Source organism: Aptenodytes forsteri, unplaced genomic scaffold (genome assembly GCF_000699145.1).
Source record: "Aptenodytes forsteri isolate BGI_AS27 unplaced genomic scaffold, ASM69914v1 Scaffold93, whole genome shotgun sequence".
NCBI classification, from domain to species: domain Eukaryota; kingdom Metazoa; phylum Chordata; class Aves; order Sphenisciformes; family Spheniscidae; genus Aptenodytes; species Aptenodytes forsteri.
Window position 1 is genome coordinate 4,370,042 of NW_008794665.1, and position 15,250 is coordinate 4,385,291.

General features: G+C 36.4%; 1 long non-coding RNA gene across 1 annotated transcript in view; it reads right to left on the minus strand.

Moving 5' to 3' along the window:
* LOC109279305 overlaps positions 1-15,250 on the minus strand; it is a 61,043-nt gene that overhangs the window by 6,442 nt on the left and 39,351 nt on the right. Inside the window, exon 2 of the long non-coding RNA XR_002086116.1 lies at positions 3,090-3,144. This is a non-coding gene — a long non-coding RNA (uncharacterized LOC109279305). The remainder of the gene's footprint in view (positions 1-3,089; positions 3,145-15,250) is intronic.

Genomic DNA, 15,250 nt, shown 5'->3' on the forward strand with positions numbered 1-15,250 from the left:
GGTGCGCAGTTGGGTTTTTTTTTTTTCCCCCCTTCTTAAATATGTTATCCCAGAGGCACTACCACTGTCACTGATGGGCTCAGCCTTGGCCAGCGGTGGGTCTGTCTTGGAGCCAGCTCGCATTAGCTCTGTCAGACATGGGGGCAGCTCCCAGCAGCTTCTTACAGAAGCCACACCTGCAGCCCCCACCCCCCGCTACCAAAACCTTGCCACACAAACCCAGTACACCAGACATTTCATTTTTAAGCAGCTGTTCAAAATATAAATACAAGTAAGCTATCCGCTAAAGATCTGGGATACAAAAAAGTACTAGAATTTGTCACCCTTAGAAAACTCAATCAATAATAAAATATGACACAGGGAAGTGATTCATTGTTTCTCATGCAGTAAAATAACAATTTTTCTGATTAATAAGTGAGTATACTGAAGCTGTCATAGCCAAAATTAGTCAAAAAGGAAGCCAATCTTTCAGTTTGTTGGCTGGCAAACAGGTATGACAGCGAGAAGTGAGAGAAAAATGCATTTCTATTGGTTTATTCCAAATATACTTCCCCCCCAAAAAAAAGAGGCCAAGGTATTTTTCATCATTCTAAAATGATTGTGTTTCTCACTTTCACAGTAACAATCAAAATCTCAAAGCAGAAATTTGTTTCCTTCCTGGAAAACATCTGCATAGAAGTACCCAGTTTTCATGATTAATAAGATCTAAGTATTGACATATTTTAAGAAAAACATAGCAACAGTGCTGCAGCTAGAGCATGTATTTGGACTTCAACTGATATTTGATTCAAATTACCAGAGCTATCTTTATTTTCTAACCAAAATTTCAGTACTGCTGTTTATTAGAATAATTGGACAAATAACTTCACAATAGGTACCCAAGGTAGAAGTTGTTTCAGATGTCTTTAGATCTACATGACAACAGTAACACTGCAGGGCTTCCAATATACAGTGCCACATGTATGGAATTTGTCACAAGAATTGATATATGACATTAAAAGTTGCTCTTAAACACCAAAAAAAAAAAAAATCCTCCACCCCCCCACCCCCCAAAAAAAAAACAAACCAAAAAACAGGATGACAATAAGCCCTAGGATCAGGAAAGAGAAGTCAAAGCAATTGGCTAGAGCCATAAGTCTACAAACTCACAAGTTCTTTCCAAAAAACTAGAATCCATGTTAGCAGAGAAAAGAGGCAGTACTCCTGTGGGTGCTGAACCAGCCACAGATATACAACTGCTGTAGGGAAGAGTGAAGTTGATTTAGAAGCATGTATCTTTCCTTATTTATATTCTTCTACTACTCACAACTTTTATGCAACTCTTTTTTTCCTTCCAAGAAGTTTGTATACAAAGATCTTAATGAAGAAAGAACAAAAACCAGTAATCCTGAGATTACGTCTTGTGAAAAATACTTTTAAATTTTGAAATATTTTAATAATATTGAATAATATTTCCCAATATTGAAATTTTAAAATGTTAACTGCAGACATTTTATTCTTTTTAATTCTTTAGGCACGTTTTTGGCTTAAAGAGATTTTTACATTAAGGTTCAGAACTTCTTAGCAGTCTACTTCAATCAATCGGTAGAATCTCATATCTATGTGTATGCACATGTTAGTTACATGTGTATGCTCCGTTGTCCTGAAAGGCTAAGTAAAAATTTTCAAAATGAAGACAGGAATCACCAATCTTTGCTAGCAACTGGTTTTATTATATAGGCCTGCAAACATGAAGTATCTTCAGTGTACTGTTCTGCCCTTTATTAAACAAGTGTCATCTCTAAATATATCTACAATTAATTGCCATGATAATATATGTGAGCAGTTTAGTTTGGCTGATTAACACCTGGGAGAACTCACTTATTTCCATTTTTGCAACACTCAGAAAAATCTATCCCAGCAGCTAATCTATTTGGCAAAATGCATCCTTTTGCCTTTTAGGAGGATTCTCAGATGGTCACATAGCATATTTGCTAACAAAGAATCTGAGAGAGCATGAATGGTAGAACACCTTAACCATCTGACAATTGAGGAAAGCGGTAATTTTGTAATTTAATTTTTTTTAGTTCTTAGCTAAATTTTACATCTTTATTTAAATAAAAGTCATTAAATGTATTTTTCCTTCTACAAAATGTTATAAAGTAAAATGTACAGAAAAGGGAGGAGTACATTTAAAAATTGATTTTATTGTGTAAAAACATACTTGAATGAGTAATAGAACATTTATAAATACTGTAAGCAGAAAGCAGTACCAAGGATTCTGTAAAACCAAAAGTATGGCATAAAATTACCAACTGTTAAATCAGGCAATGTTGTATTACATTTTATCATTGTCAGTGTAGTTGAAAACACCGTAATTAATTATTTTCTACAAACGGAGGTGGGATTATCACCTAGTGAAGTTTCTCTTTGAGTAGATGTGTGGAAGTGTATTTCTATAAAATTTAAATCCCTAGATGCATCTTCTGGCTGCAAAATAATCTGCTCTTGATCAAGAACTTTTCAAAGAAAAGCACAGGTGATAATGCTAGTCACTGGTGTGTTCTGCAAGACTGGTAAACTTTGCTTAGTTTCTTCTCTTTTCCTTAAAATTACTTTATAAGAAACACATTGAATCGTCTGTCGAGCTATTTGTAGCCATACTTTAAAATTGCAGAAAGATTATTCTATGCTAAAGTCTAAATGCATGATTTATTATAGGGAATCTGTAACAAAAAGATAAAACAGGAGGTAAAGGAATTCAGTATAGACCTAAAGAGGACTTGAACGCTAATCATGAAACTGTGCTGTAAAGGGAAGTAAACTTTATCGTGGCTCTTTTTCTAACTTCGGCACCAGAACAAAAAATACAGCCTAATAGAGCGGACTCTCTTAGCTGAAGTAACATGATCCTAGCTGCTAGATCTAGAGGTCAATATTCCAACAAGGGATATTTTGTTACACATGCAAGCATACGAAAGCTAGTAAAAAGTTATACTGCAGTATAACAGAGAGCTAAATTACTAATACAAAGAAGAACTCATTCAAGAAATGTCTACACTGTGGGATACACGTGTTTCTACACCTCGGGGTCAAAGCACATTCCTTACCTGCACACTGATTCCTCATCCTGATGTGACTGGGCACAAACCATCATCTCGATTTCTGTGGATAGGAAAACCAGGTATGAAAGGGAGCAATGGTCATGTTTTTAACGATCAGAGAATGAGACCGCCTCAGACATCAGCAGCGTAGCACAAATTTAGCCCCTAAACAATAGAGCATTTACTGCTTAAGTGTGGCAAATGGAAAGGGACAAAACACACTCCAACCTCCAGATTTATTCTTTTATAGCAGCTTAATCTTTGTAGGAAACAGATCTTTATGTTGAATATTGAGGTAAAAATTTGTGCTAGTTTTAAGGCTCTTCTTACTGCTAAAGAGGATACAGGGGTTTACTGTAAACATATATGATGCTCTAGGTTTTTAAAAATTTTTCATTATCCCATTACCGTGATCTTTATCTTACCTTCCTAACTTATCCACTTCCTAATCACATTTCTCACATTTTAGCATGTTAAACTATGTCTTTATACTCTACACTTTAATCAAATTAGATTTAAGTATTCAAATAGCAGCAATGATGAATGAGCATGATTCTCTTGGAAATTAGGGCAGAAGGACTAACAATTTAAGTTTATATATTTCAAAAACAATAGGCTATTAATCTGTGAATATAATCAGATGATAATATATTTTGCTTTCAGCTGTGATTCAACATAAACATGGAACTCTGGCAATGGAACTTTACAATGCTTAGAATTAATCATGTCCTTAAATTGTTACTCCCTTCAGTATGATGATTTAGACAGAACCAGGTTGTAATACAAGACTCCATGACACATTAAGCAAGTAGTGAATAACATATTTTCAAGGGATTATTATTTTGAAATAGAGATAAGGAAGTTGTGACAAAGAACAGAAAGACTATGCCACAAAAATTTATGTAGGAAAGCTGAAGAGCCTCAGAACTTGTTATTCCAAAAACAACTAGTAAAATGTCTAATTCACCACCAATCTTTTTTGCCATTTCTTCTCTAACATTTAGGTAACTTCATAATCATAAGTTGTCCTTTTAACTGCACAGAAAAACCCAGATTTAACACCATTGTGAGTAAAATACATTCTGCTTTATACGACAAAAAGTGTCAAAAATGATTGGTTTTGCCTTTAAACTCATAATTTCTACAAAAAAGCAAAAATATAAATGCGGGAACAGAAGTGTAGGCATGTTTATCTGGGCATACTCAATACCTAGCTCTCTTCTCATTGGTTAGTTCTCTTTTTCACTAAATACAAATAACTCTTCAAAAGTATTACTCATTTGGAAAAAAAATAAAATAACTTCTAAAATTCTCAGGCATTTTTAATCTTCTTTACTTTCTTTTTAAAGACGTATTTTTTACAGTCATCTGATAATCAGCAGGGTCAGGAGTACAAAAATCTTGTTTTTCCAAAAAAAGTAAACATCGAGGAGCTGAAGATCCAAATGCTACTGTCCTTACACATGCCAAATATACATTTTTTTAAATGTTCATTTTCATTACTATGGGGATTTCACCACTGGGATACAATGACCATTTAAGTGCTGAATCAGGTCTTCCATGGTGTGAAATCTTTCTGGAGGTAAAAAGGCTTTTTTGCTGTAACTGATTTCAGAGCTACACTAAACATCATCGGTCCAAGCCCAATATGGGTTGCCCTCCTCTTTATGGTCTGAAAAGGTAATTCTTCTGGAAATCTCCCTATCCCCTTTTTCTTTTCTTTTTTTTTTTTTTTTTGGTAGAGGGGAAACTACTGTACAGACTCACATAACAATGGAGATTTTGCGTTGTACTAAAGTAGGCTTCAGAAGCTAATAAAATATTTGGACTGATAAGAGGGAAGCAAATTGTACTGGGTAATCTCTGATGACGGTGTTTAGAATTGAGGCATCTAATGTGATGCACAGCTATGTTCAACAGAAGAGGACAAGCATAAGGCTTCCAGGTATACTTTAAAGGCTTGCTAGTAAGGAGTTGACAGGTGAGCTGAAAAGCTATTTCAAAATTAACATCTGTCAACAGCAAAGGAGAGAGGAGTTAAGACTGTATCCTCAGCAGCACTGGTAAATATAGAAAGAATGAGTATCACCTTCTGAGTAATGTCCTCAACATTATTCAGAAGAATCAGACAAGGGTTTTTACATCAAAAACTTAAATACATGGTATCATGGTATCTTGCGTCTCTGTAATTACTATCAGCACACACACCTCCAAAAAGCCTCAGAACATTCACCCCAAAGTATGGTGGGGTACGAAAAAGATCTTCTGCTCAGTCTCTTAAATTAATTGCTTCAGCTCATTCATGCAGTTCAGCACAGAAAACGTAGAAGGTGCCAAGGACAATACCTCTCATTCTGACTGATCAGGGTCTGAGACCGGGTGTGTGATGAGATCTGAGGATGACATTGTGGTGTCATTCAGAAGGCATTTCTGAATGTTTCCCTCTTTTCTGTGCAGGGTGTAAATGCAGATAAAATAGTGGTAGGACACACATAATTTACATAGATGGCACAGGCAGCTGACATGCAAGTCGGTAGATAAAACACAACCGCTACATTTGTCATGCAGAGCAAAAAGTGAGCTTCAAGGAAACCGCCGAGTTGCAGATGACTCACATGACACATGAGTACTTGAGGACAAAACAAAGAGAAGCAAATGCAAAAAAGCTACAGAGGGCACCACGTCTCTGTTCAACAATGTGACTGGTCACATCAGATGACCAAAAAGAACTGGGAAAGCCACCAAGTACCACTGACTTTACATAATCATGCATCAACCACAAAAGAGCATGCTATGAGAATGTGTCTTTTGGAGATGCATTCTCCCACTTGCCCTTCCATCCACATACCACTACTAACCTGGTGTGAGATACAATCTTGCCAGTAGAGTGAAAGCATAATTCACTATTCATGTATTCACTTACGTAAAGTCATGCTTTCCATATTAAGATTGCATCTTTGGTATTTTGTTGATAGTTAGCTACAGAGCTTGTATTTTAGAGGAACAGCCTTATTTAATAATAGCCCTAAATGGGGAAAAAGAAGAAATCCGGCATCCCCAGATGCTATTCATATTGCTTCTTCATTAGGTAGCAATCCTATAAATTAAGTAAACCGAACATACTATTATAAATCAGTTTGCATAGATAAGTGTTCAGATTTCCTAGAAACCCAAAATAATGGTGAGTTGGAAACCATATTTGCATTCCTTTGGCCAAAATCCAATATGTACATTTTCTCTAATTCTTAGAGTATTTTCATTTCAAATTAATTTCATATGTACTGTATTTTCAATTACAAGATTAATTACTGATGTCCTAGAGTATCAGTCTTACTAATATTAGGTTACGTACCCTGAATACCAGCAGTATTTGGATTAACTGCAAACCTGGTGTTTTTTCTAGCTTGCAGTCTCGAGTAAATCGAACAGCAGTTTGACCAAATAGATCTTTTTCATTCCTGATGTTTTGTAGGACTCGAGAGCTGTGCGTGGTTCATTATATGTGCCAGGAGCTGGTGTGATTGATTTCCCAGGTGGAAATCTCTAGTGAAGCACAAGGGGAAAAAATATGCCAATGATAGCCTACAGCACATTCAGAAACTACATAAATAGAAAGTGCTTACATCAGTACAGTACATTTACAGCATTCTTTCTTTCTTTTTTAACGTAATTCAGACACAGTGGCAGCTACCAGCTTAAATCTTTCTGGTCACACAGGAGTGATTTTCAACCATCTATTAACAGCAAGCATTAACACCACTTGGTTGTGCAAAATACTTTGCATGTATGTGCACAAATACATAGCCATACGAATAGCTGACAATATGCAGAATGTTTATTCAGTCAAGCCATGCATTAGTCATATAGCTACAGACATTTTTCAAAGACATGCCTACCTTTGAAAAATTATGCCTTCCATTTGCAATTTACATTACTGCTGTCTCTATACATGGTGCATATTGTATACAACATTGCAGAAATCAAAGTATTTTCATACTCAGATACTTAAATACCACAAGCCAACTAGTACACATAGCAAAGCAATAAAGGGAGGAAGAACTGTAAATTTATTGTAAATATACTTTACAGAAAAAGAATTTAGCTGTGTAGACATAAATTGTGTGATGCCAGTCGGCCTTGGTGCCTGAGATTTATCGTTGGTATAGAGCACAGTCCCTGGCCAACTGAATTTACTATAGTTAGATGTAAACTAAGCAAAAAAAAAAAAAAGTCTCACTGAAAACCAATGTATTCCTAAGTCACACGACTTTTAAAATCCTATTCAAAACACATGACAAGAACTAATATTCCTCCATGAAATAATTTTTCAGTCACCAATGCAAACATCTAATTTACCTACATTCACTTGTGCTTACCATCACAGAAAAAACAGGTAAAACAATTTAGGTATGCATACTTGATTTTAGACAGTTTCATTTGAGACTCCAACCTTGCTTTTTTTTTTTTTTCCTCATAAAAATTTATTTTGAGGGAATAAAAGGTTCTGAAGTATAAAGCTGGGGGGGGGGAACCTTTAAAGTTGCTAAAATTTAGAAGCTATGAGCTATTCAAAGCCTGGTTCTATATAACATAACTATGACATGGATTATTTTGGAATTTAAAAATTAAAATCAATGAAGTAAAAATCACACAGCAAATTTTAGTTGAATATAAATTGTGAGAAAAGAAGAAATTGCCTTGATGGCCTGATAACCCAAACCAGTAACTTTCTGAAGAGAAATTTCCTGAAGGTGTTTAAGAAAAGCCAGACATATGCTTATCCAGCTATAATTTGAGAATATGTTATTATTGAGTAAGAATTAAAAGAACAGAAAGATAATCTAATTGATAGAGACAAAATTCATTTTTGTCTCAAAAACTGGGGCAAATATCTCATGCTGCTGAAGATAAATACAGATGGGAGAAAAATAGGCTTTTGGAGCAATAACAAGGAAAGAGAGATGAGAAGGAAAGGTTTGTTCTAAGCTATACTCCAGCATATGAATATTGCTAGCTTCGTATTTGCTGAGTATTTCCTGATAACTTTGAAAATCATTTTTCACATTTAGTCATAGAGTGGTGAAAATGTCACCTTGGATCACTGGTAACTGAAAGCCATTAGTTAGCTTAGTGACACACACACACACGTGTATATAACACACCCATATATAAATTAAAAATAAAATTAAAAATATATAAAAATATCTTTTGTGCTTCAGAAAGGGAGTAAACACCTCAGACATGATGAAATCCAGCACCTGAGGTACGGTTCAGTGAAAATCTTCTTTTAATATGCAACAGTACCCACTATAAGTGCATACACTATACATGTTACATTGGTTTACATACTCAAAATAAGATTTCATGTGAAGTTAAAAGTGAACCCTTACACACATTTCATTTTAAGGTCAATATAAACGGACTACCAACCAGTCAATGGGAGGATGTGGTGGCATATGGGGTTTTGAGACCTCTCCAAGATCTTATAAAAATGTATTCTATGACTATGTTGTTCTCTAAAGGAGCTTAGTACCTTTGCCACAGGCAATAACTACCTTCCCAACACGCTATAAAAGTTTTAGGTGTGTTACCAAGTAAGCCACTTGTGTATTTCATTGTTTACAAATATCATAGAATCACAGAATGGTTTGGGTTGGAAGGGACCTTAAAGATCATCTAGTTCCAACCCCCCTGCCATGGGCAGGGACACCTTCCACCAGACCAGGTTGCTCAAAGCCCCATCCAGCCTGACCTTGAACACTTCCAGGGATGGGGCATCCACAACTTCTCTGGGCAACCTGTTCCAGTGCCTCACCACCCTCATAGTGAAGAATTTCTTCCTTATATCTAATCTAAATCTACCCCTTGTCCTATCACTACGTGCCCTTGTAACAAGTCCCTCTCCAGCTTTCCTGCAGGCCCCCTTCAGGTACTGGAAGGCTGCAGTAAGGTCTCCCCGGAGCCTCCTCTTCTCCAGGCTGAACCCCAACTCTCTCAGCCTGTCTTCATAGGAGAGGTGCTTCAGCCCTCTGATCATCTCCGTGGCCCTCCTCTGGACTCACTCCAACTCAATTGCTCCAAGATCAATTACTGGAATGCAGTCACATTTCAGTGTGACTTCAACAAGAGTGGAGTAGATATACATAACCACAAAACTACAATTACGTTGTACTTACTAAAATTTTCCAGTTTGTGGTTTGACTCCCTTGTTTGAACACTTTACAGCAAAACTAAGGTTTAATGGAAAGTTCTAAGGCTTCCTCACATTTTCTCCATAGTTTAAAGCACTCAGATGAGGTATGAGGCTTCACAGTACAGACAGAAATATACTACATGATCCTACATGAACCGAGATAGTAACTTGGAAATTTTTACTCATGCAAGACTTGTATTAAGGACTACATATAGCCTGCATGAATCTGTTTTGCTTTGGAGAAAACAAGGTCAGAACTTGTGAAACATGGTAATCCTGCAGAAGAGCACTGCTTGTTTTGTTAGAATATAAATGTAACAAAATAAATTAATAATAAATCTCTATACTTGAACATCAAATAAAAGGACAATTTTTTTAATCACCTCCATGCTACACAATAATACAAATTCCCGCAATACCAAATCGTATTTTGCGAGGTAATTTATAGAAAAAAACATGTGCAGTGCAGGTAGAATAAATTAATCCAAAATTATTTCACATTTAACAATCAAATGTAACAAAATAAATTAATAATAAATCTCTATACTTGAACATCAAATAAAAGGACAATTTTTTTAATCACCTCCATGCTACACAATAATACAAATTCCCGCAATACCAAATCGTATTTTGCGAGGTAATTTATAGAAAAAAACATGTGCAGTGCAGGTAGAATAAATTAATCCAAAATTATTTCACATTTAACAATCAGTGTCTGTCTTGCATACTGACAAGGTACTGGCACATACAGAGGTTTCTAAGACATTGCTGTTATCATCACTATTTTTTGAGTCTATAGAAGTGAGAGCATAAACACAGGTGCTTCCTCTCACACAAAAAGTAAAATAAATCATATTTAAGTACAATTTTAAGTAAATGCTGGTTGTTTAAAGTATTTTTGGTACAGATCTTATACCAACTCAGCATTTTCCTAAATTACTATAGTAGTATATGTTCAATAACAGGAAAGATTGCTATTAGAATACAACATTCTAGTGGGTTTTTGTGACCTGTAACTAGTGGTTAATTGTCTAATTCATAGTACATTCTTTCCATCTTACACAACTGCAGAGATTTTGCACCTGCAAAACTTCTTTATGCAATTGCAAAAAAAATTTACATCAACCTGAATTACTACGTATTCTGTGTTTCAGAAAAAGATCTGTCCTACACGATCAAAACCAGAAATTTATTAAAAATCAAACAGCTTTAGATCAAGTAAGCCTAGTACAAAGAGAACACATGGCTAAAGATGACAGAAAAACAACTTTAGAGTTGATCTGCAACAGTAAAATGAAAGATACCGTCCTTAAAATTATGTACCTGGAATAAAAATTAAAAAAAAAAAAACCTCCAGAGCAAAACTAAATCACAAGTATTCTATAAATTCTATACAAATTGCAACAGCACACGCCAACAATTTTTTTAAATCTAAGAAAAGATAATATTTAACCAAGTGTTTATGCACACAGTTGTGCTAATTTGTCTTCTCCTTAGCTTGACCGGATCGCAAGAGTTCTGAATTTGAATAGCAGCAAAAGAACAATATGAGATCCGTATATGCGCTTCTGTCAGCCTAGCCACTCCCCTCCGTTACAGATGTCGGGGCTTACAACTGGCATTCAAAGCCATTTCCAGCAACTCAAGAGAAATATGTTTGGAAGATACCTGAATAATCATAGTTCAGCTGAGAGTACTTCACTTACAGTCCTAATGCACCCCTTACTTAAAATACTTCACGCAGGTGGGAGCTGAAACATTTTAACTCTTAAGTTACACAGACTCAGGTTAATAATGCACATGCAACTTTTCCACTCCATCTACAAGCCCTAAGACCCATTAGGTTCCCAACTAGATATGTAAATCTGTGAGAAAGTATTCCAGAAATTGTAACATTTATTGTATAATCATTTGCCTTTCCTTTAATTTGGAGGAAAACCAATTACTACTATTTGTAGTGAATATTAATAAGCAACATCACCTACTGCTGATGATATGGCACTCTTACCATGTTCTCTCCACACTGCAAATATGGCAATGAAGAAAGATCAGTATCTTCATTGCTAATAAAGTCTACCCAATCATGAGATATGAAATTATATCCAGTCTCTGAGACAGAAAGTTAACTTAAAAGGTGCAAGTAAAAAAATAAGACACAATTTTCTTCATTTTACGATTTGAGAAGTTTAACAGTTTTACAGACAACAAAGCCTGCACAAGTATGTAAAACACACTGTTATATTAGACACTTAATGGGATCTCAGCCTTCTCAGGAAAAAAAAAACAAACACATTCCAAACAATGATAAACACAATGTTGCAAATTAATTTAGAGATATTGCTTACAATAAGAGTTGGATATATCAGCCATATTTTCCTAAATTTTAAAAATCAGCATGTTCTATTTTAGCACTATGCAGACACTAAATTTTTACTCCATCTAGTAAGATCTGTTTATATTACAATAGGTTTTTTTATAAAGAGTACAGAAAACTGCTGTATGCAAGTTATTCACTACAGTAGGCAAGAATTAATTCTGTTCTGGGCAACTCTGCTATAAAAACATATGATTACAATTAATTTTGACAGATTTTAATCATTATTCTCATATTTTTATCCCTTCATTAAACTGATATCATTACAATAAAGCTGTCCTATTGAATCATTTATCAGGAAACGGAATACTTGAACTAGCATCAGTGTATTTTGTAGTCTAGAATGGGTGGGAACACATATCGGACAAACAAATTTAGGACTATTTAAGCACACAATTACGTTTGCTATCAGCTATAGACTTTGTGAGAGTTCAGAAACTTTTTATTCTATGCTGTAAGACAAGCAAAACACGAAAGAAACTGCAAATTTTGCTTACAACTTTTTTAATGATCCACAGATACGTATGAATAGAATTATAATCAGTAGTGGAAATACAAATCAGACAGTCATATCAGTGCTTTTACTTGAATGATTTGTTTTTTCCCCCCTTACAGAAAGTGTCACTATATATTTTGGAAGTATAAGAACATTGAACCAGTCCAACCATTAATTAGAATATATTTATTTTGCATAGCAGAAAAATCTATTGTATATTTACACTGTCTTGAATCCAAAAATCTGGAATATTTGCATATGGACTACTGAAGTAAGTTCTTAATAACTTCACTTATACTTGAAAGCATTTTCATCCCTATTCTAATGAAGAAACAGGAACCCTAATGTAGATTTTAATCCTAAACTTAAGCAAAACAGATCACTGAAACTGGTTTACAAGTTATCCACAAGACCTTTATTTCCTCCCCAAGAACATAAACAAATACTTCAACAAAACACTGATCCAATATACTAAAGACAAATATATACATAAATGCCTACAATCTGTTTGACATAAATAGACCCAGTGACAGACCCAGAGCTTCCAGGAGCCCCAGCCCCTCCAAGTCTGGTGGGGACAGAGGAAGCCTTTGGGCCAAGGCAGTCTCTCCAAGAAGAGCCCACCAAGCAGGGATGATCTGAGATAACCTACTTTGAGTTTTGTGAGGACCTTGCAAGTCCCCAATCCCCAGCACAGCCTCACCTTGCCTGCGAGGCTGAGGAAGAAATGCGAGTCCTGCTGACAGCTTGCAAGCTCCAAGCCCGTAGCTCAGTGAAGCTACTAACAGGTCTGGCAAGCAATGAAGCCACCAACTGCTGTGTAGGGTCAGGAATGACTGACAAAGGACACATATCATATAGCTACATCCTAAGAATGAGAATATTTTGATCATTTTTTAGCTTCTCTTACCTACGATATCCTGAACTTCAGTCTATTTGTCAGTAACCATGCACAAGGAATGCAGGACAAGTCCCACTAAGGAACAGCATGAAAGAAAATATTGGGCAGGAAATAGAAAGCACAGAATTAAATTGAAGAGCACCATGCTTTCCATAAGCTCAATTTTATGGTTCAGCATTCCCTATATAGATCATTTTAAATTAAACCAAGAAAACTACTAATTTGCATATGCAGAACCTTTATTTTGGTTTAAAGGTACAGGAGGAAAAAAATAGAATGAAAAGCTTGTAGGTCAAGATAACGACAAGGAGATTACTTAGCAATTACCATTACAGGCAAAGCAGACTCAGCTTGGGGAAAATTAACTTTACTTTATTGCCAGTTAAAACAGATTCAGGGAGTGAGAAACAAAAAGGCAAACATTAAAACACCACCTTTCCTCCCCACTTTTCCCAGGCTCAACTTCACTCCTTCAGTCCAGATTCTTCTACCCTCTCCAAAGTGGCACGAGGGAATGGGAGTTATGGTCAGTACACATTGGTTTCTCTCCTCCACTCCTTCCCTCTCTCTTTTCCTCTACTCCAGCCTGGGCTCTCCATGGGACACAATTCCTCTCAAGGCAAATCTGCTCCAGTGCAGACTCTGCATGGGCTGCAGTCCTTCTGGAATACCCACCTGCTCCAGGATAGGTTCTCCACAGGCTGCAGGGGAATATCCACTGCCGATGTCTGGAGCACCTCCTCCTCCTTCTCTGCCGTTTCTCACTCTTCTTGTTCCCTCCTCCTTTGTCTGTCTCACATTTTCTGCCTTTTCTTAAATATATTTTCACAGAGGCACCAACTTGGCTGATGGGCTCAGCTCTGTTGTGTGCTGGGTCCGTTGCAGAGCCATCTGGAAATGGCTGTGTCTAGCAGGCAGTCCCCGACTCTTCCCACAAAGGCCACACCTGCAGCCTCCTGTCCTGGTTTCACTGGGATAGAGTTAATTTTCTTCCTAGTAGCTGGTACAGTGCTGTGTTTTGGATTTAGGTTGAGAATAACGTTGATAGCAACAACTAAAACATCAGTGTGTTAAGTAGCGCTTACACTAGTCAAGGACTTTTCAGCTTCCCATGCCCTGCTAGTGAGAAACTGGGAGGGGGCACAGCCAGGACAGCTGACCCAAACTGGCCAAAGGGACATTCCATACCATGTGACGTCATGCTCAGTACATAAACTGGGGAAAGCTGGCCGGGGGGGCCGCTGCTCGGGGACTGGCTGGGCATTGGTCGGCGGGTGGTGAGCAATTGCATTGTGCATCACATTTTATATATTCTTTTATCATTATTATATTCCCTTCCTTTTCTGTCCTATTAAACTGTCTTTATCTCAATCCATGGATTTTACTTTTTTTTTTTCTTTCCTTATTCTCTCCCCCATCCCACTCGGGGGCAGGGGGGGAGTGAGCAAATGGCTGTGTAGTGTTTAGCTGCCTGCCGGGTTAAACCACAACACCTCCCCACCCTGCTACCCAAATTTTGCCACACATACCCAATACAAGTATCAATTAATGGAAATACAAGGACATAAGAAAGTCTTCGTCAGGAGTTTACCTACTGAATAAAAATCAACTGACTCAACCTGAGTAAGACAGAAGCATATACTGAAAAAATAATGGATAAGGGTAAATAAGGGTGATTAAAAGAATATATATACCTTTACATAGTTATGCTTTCTTATAGCTATACTAACTTAAATTTAACTTGCAGACAGACTCTAGTTCGGGGGAAAAAAAAAATTGAATCCCGAAAAGACACCTATTCTTGACAACACACAAACATTTGCTTTACTTAAAGTGTGTTTAAACCCATCTGTATCATTATCCTGGAAGTTGTCTGTTTGTAGTCAGTATATTTTATTATTTGAAACTCATTTTTCTCATTAACTCCATCGGCACATGGTAATATTACCTATCTTATAAGAAAAAAAAAAAAAAAACATTTATGTATAACTCAGTTACAGCATGGTTGCATTAATGTCACCTCAAAAAATTTTGTCCTGGTTTTGGCTGGCATAGAGTTAATTTTCTTTCTAGTAGCTGGTATAGTGCTGTGCTTTGGATTTAGGATAAGCATAATGTTGATAATGCACTGATGGTTTAGTTACTGCTGAGCAGTACTTAGACAGAGTCAAGGCCTTTTCTGCTTCTCACACCACCCCACCAG